The sequence below is a fragment of the Anastrepha ludens genome, chromosome 5 (genome assembly GCF_028408465.1).
Source record: "Anastrepha ludens isolate Willacy chromosome 5, idAnaLude1.1, whole genome shotgun sequence".
Classification (NCBI taxonomy): Eukaryota; Metazoa; Arthropoda; class Insecta; order Diptera; family Tephritidae; genus Anastrepha; species Anastrepha ludens.
In genome coordinates, this window is record NC_071501.1 from 84,957,394 (window position 1) to 84,972,692 (window position 15,299).

Below are 15,299 nucleotides of genomic sequence, written 5' to 3' on the forward strand. Positions count from 1 at the left end.
ATGGGCGATTTTTTTGCCTCCCCACAAATCGACCCGGCCTAATATATATAAATATATAATTGGCGCGTACACCCTTTCATTGGGTGTGTGGCCGAGCTCCTCCTCCTATTGGTGGTGGGCGTCTTGATGTTGTTCCACAAATGGAGGGACCTACAGTTTCAAGCCGACTCCGAACGGCAAATATGATATTTTTATGAGGAGCTTTTCCATGGCGGAAATATACTCGGAGGTTTGCCTGTCCAGGGGCGACCGCTATTAGAAAAATGTGGTTCTTAATTTTTGTGTTTCTCCAAGATTTGAACCTAAGTTCTCTCTGTGAATTTCGCATGGTAATCACGCACCAACCCATTCGGCTACGGCGGCCGCCGTATATATCTAATTTCACAACATTTGCAGAGAATACAAAAAGACAAAATTTACAAAAAACGGAGAAGGGTCCACCGGTGTTGGTAAACGACGGACACAAACCGTGACAACAGCACGCACTACTGCGAGCGTTTATCACCCGCACAAACGCAGCTATTCCAGGACCGCAGCAACGGCAAAAATTATCGCAAGGCAATACCAATAAGTCCGCCGCCGGAATGGATAGCACTTTATAGTACGCACAAGCACTTGCCAGGAAACAGAAATAAGTGCCAAAAAGTAGGCACCAAAAAAAACGCCAAAAAAATTTGGTACCAAAAAACGCCCCAAACAATAGGCACCAAGGAAATATAACGCCAAAAAGTAGGCTCCAAAAATATATTTCCTACAGGTTTGAACCAACAAACAAGCGCCAAAAAGTGGGTAGTGTTATTTCTCACTACAAATTAGCAACCAGAAGGAAAAACTCAGGAAAAATAGCTTAAGTGTATCTAAGATATATATAAGGTATAGATAGCTCTCTCTCTCCTTTTCTTCTACGTTTTATCTTTTTTCTCTCTCGCGGAACGAAAATGCCCAAAACGTTGCATGGTCTTGAAATTTTACTCTCCCATCTCACTCGTCCATCGACGCATAAGAAGTTTCACTTCAAGAATTGTTGCTTGATAAGTGTTTCGATGGGGCTTGCTACAAGAGCTTTCTCTTTCCAAAAGTCATTCAAAGCTGCTTCATTGTCTTGTTTTTTCTTAGCGTAGAAAATGTTAGGAAACTATTTTATCAAATAAAAATTGTTCGAACTCGTTTCACCTCATTTCGCCGCCAGTTATAAGCGAATACAAGTGAACATAAAAATAATCAATCATGAACTTTGTGTGCGGTCATCTCATGTGCGTGAGAAAACTATAGCACCCAAAATTTTCATCAAGTGTGACTATTTTTTGTTTTGCATTTATTTTTATGGAATATTCATTATTTTTTTTTAAAAGTACAGCTTAGTACCTGAAGGAAAAACTTATGGCCATTATTGCGACAAACACAGTTCACCTCGAGGATTATCATGATGACATCATCCCAATGGTGATATTCAATAAGAATTTTGCCACTTTCCATCACGAGCACGAACAACAAAGTCGGAATAGCCTTACCATTACGTTACCTTAATCTGGGTCCTATGGCATCAGAACATTGAAAGAAGCCAAAAAACGGATAAACTGTGTCGCTCAATCGCACAGACTGGATAAAGTTGTTACTCATTGACCGTATAACTTGTAGATTGCGAGGATGTGGCAGCAAAATGGTGCTTACGCACTAATTGGATTCTTGGTGAATCACCACTTCATTCCACCAAACCAACTATAGCTTACTGCCTACGAAAAATCAAATGTGGACTAAAATTTGGAAAATTCCACAATTTTAGGAAATTAGAATTTTTAAGATCGATTTCCTTTGCTGCTGCTAGTGGCTACTGAGTTACGAGGCACTTTTTTTTTGCCTCCGATATAATATAAAAGGAGTCCTTTTTTACCGTTCACCATTTACTTGTGATATCTAAAGCGCAAAACTTGTCTACTAAAGTGCATTTACGATACTGCATTTCGTATGCATTCCAAAAAAGAAGCAACGCCCCGGTTTCGTTTTGGAGATCTGAGCCTCCAAGAAAAAGATCGGTCTGTCCACAACCATCCAAGTTCGATAATGATGTTTTGCGATCCATGTTGGAAAGTTATCCACATTTAACGAGTCGAGAAATTGCAGAAGAGTTTGCTATTCATCACACAATTGTCGGAGATCATATTGAATTTCTTGGGTTTGTGTTAAAGCAAAGTGTTTGGATTCTCCATGAATTAATGGAAAAGAATTTGTCTGTGTAAGAATGTGTCCGTTTGTGGAACAACATTAAGACACATACCACAAATAGAAGGAGGAGCTCGGCCAAATACCCAAAAAGGGTGTACGCGCCAATTATATTTATATAGGTATATATATATAAGAATGTCTCCATCACATCTGATTAGACACAATGTGGAGCCGTTTTTGGACAAGCTGATTACTAGAGATGAAAAGTGGATTCTTTACGAGAGTATTAAAAGAAAACATCATCAGCAACAGTGCCAAAACCAAGTATCCATCAACGAAAAGTACTGCTTTGTTTGCGGTGAGACAGGAAAGGTCCAGTGTATTACGAGTTGTTGGAACAAAGAAAAACCATCAACGCGGATCTGTACTGCAACCAGCTGGATAATTTGAATGCTGCTACCTAAGAAAAGCAGCTATGTGCAGAAAAGGAATAGTGTTGGTGATAAAATAGAAATAGAAGTGGTGATACAACAAAAACTGAATGCTTTGGGATGTGAAGTCCTTAGTCACCCACCGTATTCACCTGACATTGCATCAACTGATTATTATCTGTACAGATCCCTGCAAAATTACCTAATGGGAAAAAGTTGAAGTCTTTTCAAAGTGTTTCTAAAGAGTTGCTGACTATTTTAAGTCTAAGGACGAGAACTTCTACAAAACAGGAATTGACAGGTTACCTGCAAGATGGCAATAAGTTGTAACAAATAACGGAACATATATAATTTATCAATGTTAAACACATATTTTTATAAATGACTTCAAGTTCGTCAGAATATATAGTCCAAGCCATTGTTTACATCTCACATTGTAAGAAGAACATCTAACGGAAAACATTTCAACCGCCTCAATTCACCTAATTAAATAGCTAATCTACCCACAGGATCGATTTCTACCCCGTTGCTTCATGCTGCGTTTAATTAGTGGCCTCATTGGCTTGTCAAATTCTGGAGGTGGCATAATTTTATCACTTATCTTACTACTCTAAATTATTTAGTTATGGTGCTAAATATTTATCATAAATTATCTGGCACCATTCATCAATGAAAGTTAACTCATTTCCACTATTACAGGGTGAACGATATGAAGTGCTACCAACTTCACACTGTTTGTATCTGTAAAACATCTCATGACATCAAAGTCAGAATTGTACTAATGACAGTTCAATACATTGTTTATAAGCCATCAAAAGCATTTGCGTCTCAGTTTTGTTGAATTTTTTTTTTCTCTGTGATGGAATTCAAACGTAATAGTGTGATTGCGTTATATTTGGCTGGGAAATCACAACCAGCTATTCTTCGTGAACTCAGTCACTTCAGAGTGAATAAAATGTTTGTGTATCGCACTATAAAACGCTACTGATACTGGTAGCACTGCAAAACGCTATGGAAGTGGACCAAAAAAACCTCAACAACGCTAGAAATGGTTCGGAAAGTGAAGGCTCGACTTGAACGAAATCCACGTCGAAGTGGAAGGAAAATGGCCAAAGAACTGAAAATATCACAAGACAGCATTCGGAGTTGCAGGGAGTTGCTGCGCTTGCACGAACGTGGCGAATTTCCTAACGCTGTGTTCTTTGATGAAACAAATTTCCCAATTAAGCAGTTCATGAGCACTCAAAACAATCGTGTTTACTTCGCCGAACGCTCATACGAGATTGTGAGCCTACGTATGGCCACTCAAAGCAATTTCCCATCGCAAGTAATGGTTTGGGCCGCAGTGACCGCTGATGGATGCTCTCCAATCGTTTTTATCGAGCCTGGTGTCAAAGTGAATGCGACTTATTAGCGAAAATATGTTTTAGAAGCTGCGTTAGAGCCGTGGGCACGCAAACATTCCAGTCGTAGACCATGGACGTTCCAACAGGACTCGGCACCGTCTCATAAAGCTTGTGTGAACCAAGAATGGTTAAAAAATCATGTTCCACACTTCATGTCGACGAATTCGCCAGACGCAAATTCGATGGACTATTCCATCTGGTCCATTTTGGAGAGCAAGGTGAGGACTAAAAAATATGCCAGTATGGATGCACTGCAAAAAGTGATTATTCGAAAATGGGTCGAAGTACCACAAGATCACATTCGTGCAGCAGGCAGCTCATTTTTTGACCGTTTGAAGGCTATAGTCAAGGCAAAAGGTGGTCATATCGAGCTAAAGTGAATATATATAGTAAAATTGTAATCATTTTGGAACAATTTTGTCTTTGAAATCAATAAAAACTAATTTCACACAAAAAAGTTCTGGTGTTTTGAATAGGTAACACTTCATATCGTTCACCCCGTATATCTGCAATAATAAAGTATGAATCAATCCAATGTTCTGAATAAGCAGCGCATAATGTGGCCACTTTTTGTAAATGAAGCTGTGTGTCATGGAGTACTTGAGGATCGCTGGTTTGTCCATAATAACGTCCTCTGTTGGAAATCTTATCACCTAATCGCTTGACATAAAGTTGTTGATAGAAGCAATCAGTTTGTTAATCACCTGTAACAACCTCTGGCAGTACTCTACTCTAGGCTGAGACTAGCTGTTGAACCATTTGAACTTTGTATGGTAACATTTTTAAATCTTTGGTTAAAGTTTTTTGATAAGACCGCAAAAAATCATCAAAAACTGCAAATTGGTGTTAGTAAAACTTCCTCAGCACTATTCCACACACCTTGGGTATTCTCCACTAATCGGCCTTTTTGCGACCGTCCAGGTGATTTTCGATCTAGGGTTGACCTAGTCCTATCGAATCGAGCGATCAGATTTTAAACCGTATGAGCAGTAGACGCCACACAGATCGGATGTTTGTCCCAAAATTCGAATTGAGTAACAATAATATTTATTAAAAAATTGGCATTGAAATATTGGGTAGACGAAAAAGTCTTTTCGTATTTTGTAAATAGATGTCGTTGGAGTCATCTATCTCCAGTGCTACCAATCACATTGTGTTTTATCATATGATGTTAGAAAGGCGACATTTTAAGCTTCATTTAACCAAAAAAAAATTAAATTCGGAGAAGTTGAAAAAAAGTTATAGCTGCTCAAAAATAAGTGAAAATAATGCAGAAATTCGCTATATTTTGAAATTTTTGTATAAAAAAGGGAAGTAAGAATGCCACGCAAGCCACCAATGAAATTTGTGAAGTGTACGGAGACAATGCTGTATCAGTTCGTGTAGCACAACAATGGTTTCCTCGCTTCCGTTCTGGAAATTTCGATGTGAAAGATGCACCTCGCTCCGGTCGACCTATCGTTGAAAAAGTCGATGAAATTATGGAAAAGATTGACCACGACCGTCACATAAGCTGCCATGACATCGCCAAGGCACTAAACATTCATCATCAAATGGTTTTGAACCATTTAAAAAAGGCTGGTTACAAAAAGAAGCTCGATGTTTGGGTACCACATGAATTGTCTGTGAAAAATTTAATGGACCAAATTAACATCTGCGATTCTTTGCTGAAACGAAATGAAATCGAACCATTTCTGAAGCGAATGGTAACAGGAATCGAAAAGTGGACCAAATACGACAATAATGTGCGAAAAAGATCATGGTGCAAGGGTGGTGAAGCTCAACAAATGGTGACGCCTCGAAAGGTTATGCTGTGTGTTTGGTGGGATTAGAAAGGAATCATCCACTATGAGCTGCTCCAGCCTGCTCGAACGATTGATTTTACACTTTACTGTCAACAACTGCTGAGATTGAAGCAAGCAATCGAAAAAAAAAACGGCCAGAACTGATCAGCAGAAAGGGCGTCGTCTTCCATCAGGACAACGCTAGGCCACACACATCTTTGATGGCTCGGCAAAAACTGGGAGAGCTTGGCTGGGAAGATTTGATGCATCCACCATATAGCCCTGACCTTGCACCATCGGACTACCATTTGTTTCGTCAATGCAGAGCTCCCTTAACGGAGTAAAGTTGGCTTCAAGAGAAGCCTGTGAAAATTACTTGTCGCAGTTTTTCGCCGAGAAACCACAAAAGTTTTAGACTGATGGAATAATGTCTCTAGAAGAAAAATGGCAAAAGGTGGTCGACCAAAATGGTACATATTTGGTTTAATAAAGTTCATTATAAATATAAAAAAAATGAGCTGAAGTTTGATTAGAAATACGAAAAGACTTTTTCGACTACCCAATATTATAGCAATTCGCATTTTATGGAACTTGCATTTTAATTGCTTTGGCAAATATTCTTTATGGGAAATGGTGATTCTGCATTTTAATTATAAAAAAACGAGGTACACTATGCTGCAATAAATGTTTATTGACGTGATAACGTCTTATAATTCGATTAAACAGGCTGCACGCACGAAAAAAATGTGACGTTACCTTGCTCATTAGTGTTACCTTGCTCATATGTAGTTACCTTGCTCATTAGTGTTACCTTGCTCTTTAGTGTTACCTTGCTCTTTAGTGTTACCTTGCTCATTAGTGTTACCTTGCTCTTTAGTGTTACCTTGCTCTTTAGTGTTACCTTGCTCATTAGTGTTACCTTGCTCATTAGTGTTACCTTGCTCTTTAGTGTTACCTTGCTCATATGTAGTTACCTTGCTCATTGCCGTTACCTTGCTCATTTGTCGTTACCTTGCTCATTGCATTGCATGAACTGCAAGCGAAAGCGCGGAACGAACGACAAAGCAAACAAAGCAAACGAACGGCAACGTTCGACATCTTGCTCTCTCCTACTTAAGTGAGCGTATATATGTATGTATATGCGCAAATGTACATACATATATAAATTCACGTATTTGTATTTGCATATGCCTTCTTATTGATTTTTATTAATTTGATTCACTTGAAGAATTTAAAATAAAACCAAGTTTGTTAATAATACCTGTTGTTTTAATGTTATTATTATTTTTTGACGTGATAACGTCTTATAGTTCTATGTAGCCGGCCGCACGCAGCAAAAAATGCGTCGTTAACTCGCTCATGCGTCGTTACCTTGCTTGAACAGCATGTTATGTTATGTTAATTATGTTATGTTATGTTATGTTATGTTATGTTATGTTATGTTATGTTATGTTATGTTAATGTTAACTCATTCTCTATATCCATACAAAATATCTATCAAACAAATAAAATTAAAATTTTCTTTTGAAAAATGCAACCATTCAATCAGTATTTTCTTATGACGTTATCACGTTAAACTATCATCAGTAAACCGACTTTACAGACAACCTCTTTTTTTTAATAAATTTTATGGCACTTAATTCTGCATAAGATGAAATTCCAAACTCGGAGCCAGGTAAGTGGTTTGGTGGATGTGGCTAAAGAGCTTAAAATAATCAGAAAAAATGTGCTCTTTAAATCTTCGCACTATTTTTATTTTATAATTTACCAAATTAAATTGTTGCTTTTCTTTAATCGCCGCTATTTCGTCCCCAATTTGAAGCAATCTTCAGAAACTCTAGGCAGCGCTCGGCTGTGATTACAGAAACAATAAAGCGATATATTTAAATTTAAAACTTTCGGACTGCTAAGAAAACAGGAAAAAGACAGGCAAAATAATTTAAAAACTCATCATTTCAACGAACTGCCAAAGCTGTTGGACTTTCGTAGTAGCTTTCCAAACCATCACTATTTCCGTTGCATAATGAGTTTTCAAGCAAACAAAAAACACCAAAAAAATAAAAAAATAAATAAAAAAGTAGTAACTTTTCTTAAAGAAAAACAAAAACGAATTTAAATTTTACGCTAACTAAATGTTTGGCTGCTGCTTATGCAAAATCGGACAAGTGAAGTCACTCTCCTGTCCCTTTTCCTCGCTAATTTTTTCTGCACCGCATACCAACTTGCAACTCAGAAAAGTAGCTGCAGCTGCTACATTTTGGCATGCAACGTCCTTTTGATTTCTTTAGACCAACTGCACTGTGTTTTGTTTAAGTTTATCATATAGCCGCAGTCGCTTCGGCGGCCATTTAGCACAGCTGCTGAATTTTGGGATGCGCCGTGCCTTTGCTGCCAAATTAGTCTTGGTATTGTTAGCAACATTTCGTTCTGATTTGTGTTGCATTTTTGTTCTTTTTTTTTTTTCTACTCTCGTCCCCGCTTCTTGACGAGTTTAATATAATTTAAGTTTGGTTAGTTTTGCCAAGTTCCAAGTTGCAGCGCAAATGCAATGTGGGTCGGAGAAAGAGAGCGTGAGGGGAATGCGCGTGTGAGTTGGTATAATTGAGTGGGTGTTTTTTTTCTTTGTTTCAAAAGCATTTCCAATGCGTGTGCGGAGGTGTGTGAGTAAATGCTCTTGTGTGTGTGTGCACTCATGCCACGAGCGCTGGCGCGCTGAATGACCAACAGCTACACTGGCGTGAAGTGAAACAGAAATTAATTAAAACTTCAGTGCACACCGCTTTTTTCTTAAACAATTTTTTGCACGCCAAACGGGTGCATGAAAATGCATGAAAAGCTGAAAAATGATTTTTCTTAGTTATGTTTTTGAAATTTTTTTAATATTTTTTTTTGTAAAATTTTTTCATGCTTATTTTGGTTTGCAACGCGGTTTTGTATATTTTTTTTTGTGTTTTGTGTACCAAATTATTTTGCATGTGATTGCTTGCTTTGGCTTAATATAGATTTGAATTCTTTTGCTAAATATTGTATTATATAAGAAAAATATATTTGCATGTGGCTTTATTTTTTACTGTTCCTTACCTTTTCATTCATTGATATGTTTTTTCATCAAACTAGACAGTTGAGTGCTTTAAACAACAATCCCCTTTTTGCTAGCTAATAGCCATAGACAGGTTCGGACTCTAAGGTAGATGCATAAGAACTTACTAATGATGGTGCTGAAGCTTCTGGCGTGTCACTATAGATTTGTGTAGCCTGACGTTGTCCTAATGCAACTCAAATCCCTTCATATGGATCAAATCTGACTGTTGTTGCTTGAATGCTTTACTCAAATGGTCCATTATTAACAGTATATATTGGCAGCTCCTAGATTTTTATATTCCTTGACAAATACACATCAAAGCCTTTCCGACCTTCAATGCTGGCTCGTCGATTATTTTCAGCTGTTTATCGTGAATCGAAATTGAGCTCGACGTTACCATAAGTGACCTACTTTCATTACTAATTAAAAGGCGGTTCAGAAATGCGATGATTTTTTAATAACCCAGTAGTGATTCACAGATACCAATTCAGTTTATAAGGTTTTTATTTTGCTTTACTATAAATCGTGTGACATCCATAAATCGAGCTTCTTATGAATTCGGGCGTACTGATAGGGTTTAGAGCGTGATCGACTGTACATGCTTACTTAAAACAAATTCAATAATTATTATTGAAGGACCTTGAGCACATATCAAACTTTTATATTTTGTATTACAAATTTTTATTTATTTTTTTTTCAATAATGTTTTTAATATAATTTTTTTTTTACTTAGACAATTTTTTTTATTAATTCATTTTTTGTTTTATTTGTAATATGCATTCTTTTTTGTATTATTATAATTAATTTAATATTTGATTTTAATTTTTTTTTACTTAAATTTTTTTTGTATTAAATAAGTTTATTTTATTTTTATTTTTTTGTTTACTTGGTTGGTTGGTTGGTTTAAGGGTGACCCCGCATCGGAGTGCCACATAGACCGCAAGTTGGGTCCGTTGTGTTGCCCTAGAGCTCATTATGTTATATGATTTCTCCACCTAACCGAGATTTTTTACTATAGATTTTGGTCCAAGATATTAATACGTTTCGAGAATTTAATGAGAGATTCGATTTTCAGGTTCGAGAGTACTGAAAGATTGTCAATTGTTGGAGAGCCAAGAAGAGCGAGTCGACTTCTGGCTAGACCGGGACAACTGCACAGCAAATGTCTACTCGATACTTCCTCATCTTCGTCCTCGCAGTATCTGCACAGGTCGTTCTGAGGAACCCCGAGCCGACGTGCGTGAGTGCCCAACAGGCAGTGGCCGGTGATAAGAGATATTATATGCCTTAGTTCGTGTTTCGAAAGACTTATAAGGGGTTTTGTCTGTTTCAGATTGTCTGGTCGTAACGCAAGTAGTTTCCACTCGCCACCTCCGATCAGCAATGCTGTGAAATTCTCGATCAATGAGTAATTTACATGTTGAGAGCGGAATGTGGATTGTGGGTAAGTTACTAACATTTGATTGCGCAGCTCCAGCTCTTGCGAGCTCATCAGCTTTTCAGTTACCTTCGAATCCACTGTGACTCGGTATCCAGATAACTTGGACAGAATTCTAAACACTTATTTCGTTAAGAGATAAGAGACAGGATCGAACCACATCTAAGTGGGTATAAGAGGAGCTGAGTGCTCGAACGGCCGCTTGACTGTCGGTGAAAAAGCGGATATCCTCTAGTGATATTCTATTTTCTAAGAGAGTTTTCGCAGCATACCAGATAGCGCATACTTCCGCTTGGAATACGCTACAGTAGTCGGGTTATCTAAATGATAGATTGATGTGAGGGGAATTGGAAAAGATTCCAAATCCCACTTTACCGCCTTGTTACGAACCATCTGTATATATAATCAGTGGGCCATCGATTTCGGTAAGATTTGTCTTCCATTCTTTTCTAGTTGGGAGAGAAAAGGAGTGGTGGTGATGGAAGACTTAATATACATGATAGTCTATGTCGGAAGAGATAACAGTGTTCCTGTTCAGTATGGCCGAATGGCCAAGATACTTATTCCATTTCGATATAGCATTCATGCGTGTCGCTGCTTTCGCTGCAATCGCTTTGCCAGCCAGATCGATAGGGAACAAGTGAAGCAACGTATTTAGAGCCTTAGTAGGTGTTGTACTTAGGCATCCTGTTATCAGGAGGCAGGCTGTTCTTTGGACTCGATCAATTGTGGCTACTCTACACCGTTTTTCGAGTGCTGTCCACCATACAACCACACCGTAGAAGAGTATCGGTTTGATGATCGAGGTATATATCCAATAAATGATCCGAGGTGAAAAACCCCAGGTTTTTGTATTAATTAGTTTTTTATTTTTACTTTTAATTTGTGTTTAAAAAATAGCATTAAAGGTTTTTATTTAAATCTTTTTAAGATAGCTTTTTTTACTCCAAAAATTATTTTTATTTAATTTATTTTATAAATTTATTTTTATTATTCCTTTATATATATATTTACTTTTTTAGCAAATTTTTTCTTTTTACTAAAAATTCTTATATAATTTATAATTTCTTTCACATTGTTAATGTTTTTTAGTATAATTTTTGTGTGTATTAAAATTGTGGTATTTTATTTGTATTTTTTTAAGTTATTAATTATTTTTTTCAGTAATTGTTTTTTGTATTAAGAACTGTTATTTTATTTTTTAGTTTAAAAATTATTTTTATTTAATTTATTATATGTGCTCATATTTTTTTTTGTTAATTAACATATTTTTTTTTGTTTGTATGAAATTTTTTTTATTTTATTTATAATATTTTTTTTACTGAAATTTTTTTTTTATAAATCTTTTTCTTGTATTACAAATTTATATTCTATGTTTCAATTTAAAATGTGTTTTTATTTCATTTATTTTATATTTGTATATTTGTTTTTTTTTTAATAATTTTTTAAATATTTTTTTTAATATAACTTTTTTTTGGTTTAAATTTTTATTACTCAAATGTTTTTCTTTACTATTTAACTTATGTTTCACACTCATACAGTTTTTGTTTTTGGTTAGTTTTCAGAATCCTTTTTTATATAATAGATACACTTTTTTATTTACTAACATATTTTCAATATTACTAATTTTTTTATTAAAGAAAACAGAATTTATATTTTTTCTTTTATTTATATCAAATTTATGGGAAAGTGCATTTTTTCATGAGAGTGCCGTCAAAGAGTTGACGGCAGGTGTAAATATCAGGTCAGTCCATAAGTTCGTGCGTTTTTTAAAGGTGGATTTAAATTAATAAAAAAGATGCTTAAAGTATTTATTAAACAATAATATATTTTCCTTCATTATTTACAATTTCTACCAAACGTTTAGGCAAATTTTTAATTCTCCGCTCAAAAAATTGCTTGTCCTTGGAGCCAAAATACGCTTCGATATCCCTTTTTATAACTTCTTTTGAGGAGTAGTTCTTGTTACTCATATGCAATTGAAGTCCACGGAAAGGGTGATAATCACAAGGTGCAATATCCGGAGAGTATGGTGGATGCGGCATTAGCTCCCAGCCGAGCTCGTTCAGCTCGCCTAACGTTCGCCTTACGGCATGAGGTCTTGCGTTGTCGTAATGAAACAAAACTTTGCGTTTATTTACTAAAGACAGTCGATTTTTGTTAAGTGCCTCATTCAGGTTTGATAGCTGATGGGAATAATAATCAGCAGTTATCGTCTGGTTTGGTTCCAGTAGTTCATAATAAACAATACCGGTCATATCCCACCAAATACATACGAGAATCTTCTTGGAGTGAAGGCCATCTCTAGGGGCCGATTCTGGTGTTTCACCTTTCTCTAACCATTAGCGTTTGAGAACAGAATTATTGTAAAGCACCCATTTTTCATCACCAGTAACGATACGGTTCAAAAAACTTTCGTTTTCAAGCCGTGGCAGCAGCTGAGCACACGCATTCACTATCTGCTGAAGGTTGGCGACGGAAAGTCTATGCGGAGCCCATTTTCCTAGCTTTGAAACCTTTCCACTGAACCAGGTGCCTGTGAACTGTGAACTGCTCCATGCGATGAATTTCACCTCTGCGCTATCATATCGACGGCCAAATTTGGCTCAGCTTCCACGAATTCGAGCAAGGCATCGGTGTTAAAGACTTCAGGACGACCAGCGCGCGGGACATCCTCCACGTCGCAGTTACCACTTGGGAATTTTGAAAACCACTTTTGCGCAGTGCTTACACTCACGGTATCCACTCCGTGAACAGTGTTTATTTCTGCAGCAGCAGTTGTTGCATTTTTACCACTTTTATAAAAAAAATACAAAATATGCCTTTTATACGCGTTCGAAGATTCCATTTTATGTTTTATTATATAACAAAATAATAAAAAATAAATAGGAAGGAGTCAAATTTTTTGAATAATTTAGAATAATTTTAGTGGTAAGTCAAAAAAAATTTTTTTTGGCCATTTTTATGTTTATATATGCATTAAAATACACTTCCTTCTCATATACATATCTATGGAATTGAGTAGCGAGCAAAGCATTTAGAAAAAAATCAAAAGTTCTCTAGCAGTTCGCGTGGGGTAACTTGTGAATTTTCACAAATACGAGTGCCAACTCTGTATGGTAATTTTTTTACGACAATAAATTATTAAGAGCCTTTGTTTGCCAACCCAACTGCAACCCATTTAGCAAAATTTTGCATTACTCTGCAAATTTTACACTTAAAAGGTTACTATGGAACCTTCAACTTGCAGGTTAATAGCCGCTTTACCATGCAAAAGTGTATGTATACATATACAATGACCGTGAACGCATGACAACTATTCCCCGCTTGTGACAGTTCAAGGAATAAGGGTTCATATATACGAAATTTTGATCTGTTCCACCTTTCGCTTAAAAAAATAAAAATAAAAATAATAAAATTACTCTCAAATTCACAAAGTAACAAAGGCTACGCCAAAGGTGAGTGACTCGCGCTAAGAGCCATTCAGCACAATAAAAGCATCAACAAATCAATGCAGACTCGACAGCGCCAAAGGCAGCCGAACAAACAGATAGACAAACAATGAGTTATGAGCAGTCGAGGCAAATGAATGCACACACAAAAACCGTACCCGCAAAGTATTGTAGAAAGGTACAAAGCTACAATTTGTTAACACACCCCCTCCCCCCCACACACACACACACACTTGCGCGCTTACTCAAAGCGCACCACAAACAAGCGCAAAATTCACATAGCATTCCGGTTAGCGAGTTATGACCCAAGCGACGATGCAGACACAAAGCATTGACTGCATAAATAATGCAATGACAAAAGCAGCAACAACTATACCTATAAACAGACGTACATACATCTACAATGATAACAGAAGTTGTAGCAATAACGAAATCAGCAACAATAAGCGCCGACAATTTGGTTATCCCCAGCCCGTACTCAGCCGCAGCCGCAACCGTAGCCACAGTCAAAGCCAGAGCTAGAGCCGGAGCCACATGCCCACATACCCACACACTCACACAATCATATGCTCTAGAATTGCACACCGCCATTCGTTTGCTAAGCCACATTGCCATTCGGCAGTCCAATTCATCGATGCTAGCTCACCTCTGCTCACATTTCTCGTGGTTTTAACGACTCCTCTGCCAATGCTGTCAATGTCAATAACAACTAAAGTACAAAACCATTCTCATGAGCTTAACCGCAATAGCATTACCAGACAGCAATGGCTGTATACGACTGTGACTGTAAATGAGTGTGTATGTAGTTGTTTGTATGTGAGTGCCCTGCAGCGAAAAGTACTAACTAAAATATTAAACATCGAGAATATCTGCAGTTTATTTTACAGCGCAAACAGTCCGTGTTCTGTCTTTTTTCGAACAACCAGATATTCTGGATTGCTTCGTCTACTCACAATGGCTCGCTCTCGAACGGATGTTCGGAAGCTACCCAGAGGATACTTGGATGAAGCTCGGAAGCTTTGAGCAGCTTGGACCATATGCAGAAAGATCGTCTTGGCCACTCCCAAGTGAATGGCGATCAGGTATTCTCTCCACTTGCGAGGACCTCCTCATATGGAACCATCCTTCCGATGCCGATGCCCTAATGGTTGACGACGGAACTGTCTTTCCGCTATCCGACCGCCGACAGTCGGTTCTACTTTACCGGAGAGACCAGGATTTACTATATATCCTGCCAAGGTTTGTCACTACAACAGCACTCCCCAAACATGTGCTACAACAACAACAACAACAACAAGGTGAGAATAGCCATAACGAGGCTAAAGGCAAAAAAAAAACCACAGGAGCCGACGGACTGCCAGCTGAGCTATTCAAACATGGCCGCAAGAAGATGGTTAGGTGCATGCATCGGCTCTTATGCAAAATATGGTCGAAAGAAAGCATGGCCGCCGATTCGGATTTAAGTGTGCTCTGCCTAATCTACAAGGAAGGTGATCGTGCAATCTGTGCCAATTACCGCGGAATTAGTCTTCTAAATATCGCC